Source organism: Arachis ipaensis, chromosome B07 (assembly GCF_000816755.2).
Source record: "Arachis ipaensis cultivar K30076 chromosome B07, Araip1.1, whole genome shotgun sequence".
NCBI classification, from domain to species: Eukaryota; Viridiplantae; Streptophyta; class Magnoliopsida; order Fabales; family Fabaceae; genus Arachis; species Arachis ipaensis.
In genome coordinates, this window is record NC_029791.2 from 89,422,373 (window position 1) to 89,428,643 (window position 6,271).

The window sequence follows — 6,271 nt, forward strand, 5'->3', positions numbered from 1 at the left end:
AAACAATATTTTGTATGAAAGGATTATTTGTTGGTTTAGAAACTATACTTGCAACGAGAATTCATTAGAGAAATTCTAAACCACACAAAAATCCGATCATTACCTTCCTTCACCTGTCATCAACCAGTACATGTATCAAAGCCTTTCTAAAGTTATAAGAATTCTCATCATTGTTAGCATACACGTAATTATAGCATAATTCTCATGAAATTGTATCAAATTAACCATAGTTGGATGAATCTAGGTATGCATGAATTTCTACCCAAATTGCTTACTTATAACTCAAGAAAGTGCATAAAACCTATTAAAAACAAAGAAAAAGGCTAGTGAAACTAGCCTAAGATGCCCTGGCATTACAACACCAAACTTAAATCTTGCTTGTCCCTAAGCAAGTACTGAATTATTAAGAAGAAAGAATGAAACAAAGAGTGATGTTCATATCAGCAAGTTATTATTATTAGTTTATGGGGTTTTATGCAGAAAATGTTGCAGCTCACTTCTTATTATCCTTAGGACTAGAATGTCTTCTTTAAGCCTCAACTAACATACTGTTATGACCTCTTATTATTGACTCATCCTTGGTAATTGCTTTTCTTTGTTTTTCTTTTCCTGTGAGCTTATTTCTCACTTGTAACTTAGTGTCATGTGTTGTAGCAGCTTCTTATCTTATTTTCACTCAACACATATTCACTATAGACACTTGGCTCACAATTCTTCTTAAGACATTGGTGCCCAGCACCACTTTGGGTTACTAAATCACTACAAGAAAAAAGGCCTATGGCCATGCTTTTTCTTGCTACGCTTTAAAAGTGTGGCCAAAAGTGGTCAATGGCCATGCTTTTACGAGGGTGGTGATAGATTAGAGATTTAGCCACTTTTTTTTTGCTACGCTTGAAAAGCGTGGCAAAAAGGGTCTACGGCCACGCTTTTATGAGGGTGACGATTGAATCGAGATTTGGCCACACTTTTTTTTGCCACGTTTAAAAAGCGTAGCCATAGAGAGAAACAGGCACGCTTTAAAGCGTCGAGATAGAATTTCGTTATAGTGACATCTTAAAAGCATGGCCGTTTCCTACAACTCTTTTGGCACGCTTCAAAAGCGTGGCCAAAAAGGTTAAAATTTTTCTTTTCAAAATGGTTATAATTAATTAATTACATTATACACCACGTTTGAAACTCTACCTCTCTCATATCCTAAAACTCTTCCAACCCTTTGTATTCACCTTAAAATAAAAAACTCTTCCAAAGAACCCTAAACTCTTCGAAGAAACCAGTTCTCCGCGACCCCAGCAATCCGGAGAACATCGCCAGTGCTCCCTGTTCCGGCATACTAACCTAACACCCACCACACTCTCCTCCTTTCCCCTTACAATAGCGCCGTAGCCCCACTCCCCCTTTTCCTCTCTCCAGCGCACACAACACAATACACACATGCACCACCTCACCCACACCGAAGAGGAGAGATCGAGGAAGGAGATGCTGCCTTGCTGCCAGCTCCGTTGAAGACCAGCCTACCACCGTTGTTGAGTCAAACCTAAGAGAGAGAGTGTGTGTGACGATGAGAGAGGAGGTGCCGTCACCAAACGCATCGCAACCGCTGGAAGAGCTTCACTCTTCACTGTCGCTGAGGAGGGGAAAGAGGAGCTGCTCCCGTCACACCAGTCACCGTCGTGCTTCCTGGTTGCCGATGAAGGAGCTACGAGAATCGTTGCCGTCACGGAGGAGGGGGACGCGCGAGAGGGAGCCGTCAGTGTTGTCGCCGTCACAGCTGTTAAGTAAATATTCGTGCTTTTTTAGTAAATCTTCGATCATCATTTAACTGAAACCATCTTACAAAATTTTACTAATAGCAAGTTCAAAATGGGTCTACTAATTTTCATTAAATGTTCTGTGTTGTCTGAATTTATGTTTTATTGTTGAATTTTTTGTAGTTCTTAGGAAATCCAAGGAAATCCAAGTTCTGGGTTGATTCTTTTTTAGTTCAGTAAGATGAGTTCTCAGGAAAAGTCTCTTGATTAATTTTTTATGTCTTATCTTTTTTTTCCCTACTCTGACATATCTTTTGATTTGCATGATTAGGCTGCAAGGGAAACTGGTGCACTTCAAGAAGCAAAGGACAAACTTTAAGAAATGGTGGAGGAACTCACCTGGCGTCTCCAACTAGAAAAAAGTTCACGGGTGAGAGTGTTGTTCATTTTGCTGTTAGATATAAGTTGGTGGACTTTGTAATTTTGATATCTTTACAAAATCATGCATACTGTAACTTCAGAAGAAAACTATGTTGAATTCTGCAGACCAACCTCGAAGAGTCCAAAGCACAAGAGATATTAAAACTGCAGAATTCACTGCAGGAGATGCAGGGTAAAGTTGATGAAACCAATGCTCTACAGGGTAAACTTGATGAAACCAATGCTCTACTTGTCAAGGAGCGAGAGAATGTAGAGAAGGTTACCATCGAAGTAACTCCAGTTATCCAAGAAAAGGAGATTATTGTTGAAGACACTGCAAAGATTGATGCACAAACAGTGGAAGTTGAGAGGCTAAAGGTAACCATGTTCAACATTTCAAATCTCTTACTATAGCAAAGATTGTATCTGTTCTGTTTTATTATTAGTTATTATTGTCTAACTTTTTTTTTTTGGAGACTAAATTGTGAATGTGTTGAGATGCTAATTGTCCTTGCTATTTGATTTAGGTTTTGCATTAACGATCCTTGATTATGGGGGATTGGGGGTTCTTAATCCTTTTTTATTTATATCAGTTTCATTTTGTGAAAAACTAAAGTAGACAACTAACTGAGACTTGGGCTAGATGCTTTACTGTGAATTCTTATCCAGATATGTGTTACAGGTTTAGACACAATAGACAATACTAGTAATAGTTGAAAAGTACAAATTGGGAAAAGTACAAATTGTTTCAATTAAATACAAAGCTAATAGATAAGATACTCGTATTTATATGCCTAGGTGCGACGAGATATCCCTTGAGAATTCATTTTGCAAATGTGCTATGGTCACTCGCGGATATAAAATAACAGAGTCACTTGATCCCATTGCTGCAAGTCTCAGTAGTGATGCTTTAGCTAAAATTACTTATTCAAGGCTTTTTGACTGGTCATTTCTCTCTGTTATATATTCTTTCTTTTAGGAGATATGCCTCACCTTTTTTATTGAACTCATACAAATATCTCTTGTTCCAGGATTGTGGACAAGGTTAACAATTCTATTGGGAAAGATCCAAATTCAAAGAACTTAATCGGAGTCTTAGATATATACAGATTTGAAATTTTCAAGACGAACAGGTGCTTAACTAGCTAAGGAACCTAGATGCTCTGTGTGTGTGGATAATGATGTGAAACCTGATCAAGTTCTTAATTTCTTATGTGTGGATTCATATCATTAACTTTTTACTTAAAAAAAATTACACTCTACTAATTGTTCTTATGCAGCTTTGAGCAATTCTGTATCAATTTGACTTATGAGAAATTGTAACAACATTTCAACCAGGTTTAAATTTATCTTTCTCCAAATTTGATCACTTGGTAAAATATTTCAATTGACTTAGCATTTGTAGATGCAAGATAATGGAATTTGACATAGTTACTGTGTTAATTTAGTTGTATCATGTGCATGAAGAGTCCTATTATGTGGACATAAAATTTAATCTTCTTTGGAGTGCTGTCAAAGATAAATCTTTAAATCTTACAACACCCCAGTAATTTTCTAGCCCAAAAAGAAGAAGAGCAAGATCCATTAATGTTATACTTTAAATTTTTCATGCTCACTTCAATTGGAATGCAGGTGGGGATTTCTTCTGGAGCTGCTGCAGCAGCAGCTGCAATAAGGGTTGGAAAGAGACTTGAGAATGCAGGGAAGCTTATTGCGGTAAGTGTATTCCCTCAAATAATAATAAAAATTAACATATGGATGTGTTACAAGGAATTTAATCCACCTCAAATAGGACATATGTTTACTGAATTTACAAAAACATCATACAGATTTATATACGTATGGTTCTGTTAGGGACATGGGTATTATGGGTGCTAAAAGTCCCACATCGAATAGTATCGGATGCTTGATGTTGTATATAAGGAGAGTGGTTCTTCCCCTTTAATAGCTAGCTTTTAAGGTGTGGTTTCCCACTTTCCTTAGATACTTAACAATGGTATCAGAGCGTGGTTGTCGGTGCCATGGAAAGGGCTACCTATAGGCTGGATTAAGGTGAACACCGAATACTGATAGACCGTAGCAAAGTGGCTATCGTTGGGTCAATGTCGATAGAGTGAAGCCGCCGTGGACGTCGGCTTTCCAGGGTAGGTGTATTGTTAGGGACTTGGGTATTATGGGTGCTCAAAGTCCCACATCGAGTAGTATGGGATGCTTGATGTTGTATATAAGGAGAGTGGTTCTTCCCCATTAACAGCTAGGTTTTAAGGTTTGGTTTTCCACTTTCCTTAGATACTTAACAATTATTGTTAGGTATCTAAGAAAAGTGGGAAACCACGCCTTAAAAGCTAGCTGTTAAGGAGGAAGAACCACTCTCCTTATATACAACATCAAGCATCCCATACTACTCGATGTGGGACTTTGAGCACTCATAATACCCAAGTCCCTAACAATACACCAGCCCTAGAGAGCCGACGTCCACGGCGGCTTCACTATATCGACATTGACCCAACAGTAGCCACCTTGCTACCATCTATCAGTATTCGGTATTCACCTTAATCCAGCTTATAGGTAGCCCTTTCCATGGCACCGACAACTACGCTCTGATACCATTGTTAAGTATTTAAGGAAAGTGGGAAACCACACCTTAAAAGCTAGCTGTTAAAGGGGAAGAACCACTCTCCTTATATACAACATCAAGCATCCCACACTACTCAATGTGGGACTTTGAGCAACCATAATACCCAACTCCCTAACAGGTTCCTTTATTGGAACATAGTGTTAAGTATCCATCTGCTTGTACGGTAGCATAATGTTATTTTTTGCATGGGAGAATATGCTTTTGTCCTACTATTTTGGGTGACCATGTTTCTTTTATATTGTGTTGTATCTCCATAACTTGGCTAGCTGCAATTTTTAGTTTTTAATTTGCGTAGAACCTTTCAACATCATGTTTTTGTGATGTTTGTCCCTTTCTCACCTTTTTTCTTTTGGTTCATATTACAAATTTACAACAACTCACTCACACTACACACTTACACACTTACACACAACCCTATAAGGGGTTCACCATCTGTTTGTTCTTTCTTAATTTTTGGTTTATATCTAACATTTAAATGGATCTGTCAATGTGGTGTCATTTACATTATCTGAATATTTTCTGCAGAAATTTTCCATTCAAGCAAGAAAAATGAAATGCACACTAGCGTCACTCATTGATATAATTAGTACAAGAGAAAGCACATAAGTAGGGTAAGCCATAGTTATGACTTCTTTTTATACAGCTACTGTTGTCTATGTTTATCTATTACTTGAAGCCACTATCACTTGGATTTCCTTTTCTAGGCTTGAGTTCTTCATTGGACTAATTTATGCATAATTTAATGGTCTTTAACTTTAGAATCAATAAAGTTCTTAATTTAACACTGTGTGTTTGAATTGTTCAGAGTACTGTGAGAAGTATGCTAAAGCTGAAGATGTAGGAGCTGCACCAGAAGAGAAATCAAGTGATGATGAGGAAATAAGTAAAGATCAATATGATTCAAGTGATGAACAGGTTGATGGTAAAGCAGATCCTTAGCTACTTCAAGTGATGAACTTGGAATTGTGGTCAAAGGGGGAAATGGCCCTTATTGTTGTTCAGTTTCACATCAATGTAAATAATGTACCATTGATTTCCTGATGAAATCTTAGTTTCTTGTTGTGGCTCTTTCAAATTGATGCATTGTGCTTTTTAGCTTAGCATGGTACTACCATAATATGCACAAATACTCTTCCTGTAACTCATTTAATGCAATGTTCACAACTATTCATCTTTTGATCTTTGAAACTTGTAGAAAAGGCTTCAAACAAATTGATTGACAATTGTTGTTTCTTGACCAGTGACTTAGTCATTGTTTAAATTTTACACTTATCTATGAATTTTGTAAGATTTTATTATGAAGATAAAAAAAAAACAACAGAACCTGAATAAACTTATAGCCACGCTTTAAAAGCGTAGCCATATTGTACCGCAGTCATCAACAGCTACGCTTAAAAAATGTAACGATATCTCTCGCTATTGGCACGCTTTAAAAACGTAGCGATATCTCTAGCTATTGGCACGC

The 6,271-nt window shown here is 37.3% G+C and overlaps 1 long non-coding RNA gene across 4 annotated transcripts; it reads left to right on the plus strand.

Moving 5' to 3' along the window:
- On the plus strand, nt 1,696-5,994 carry LOC110264268. 4 transcript variants are annotated; one of them, XR_002350122.1, is made up of 8 exons: nt 1,696-1,770; nt 1,932-1,964; nt 2,080-2,178; nt 2,295-2,546; nt 3,200-3,301; nt 3,801-3,884; nt 5,332-5,417; nt 5,612-5,994. It is a non-coding gene; the product is annotated as an uncharacterized LOC110264268 (long non-coding RNA). The 4 variants fall into 4 exon arrangements; XR_002350123.1 differs by lacking the exon at nt 1,696-1,770 and having other exon boundaries at nt 1,937-1,984; XR_002350121.1 differs by lacking the exons at nt 1,696-1,770; nt 1,932-1,964 and adding an exon at nt 3,449-3,506 and having other exon boundaries at nt 1,971-2,178.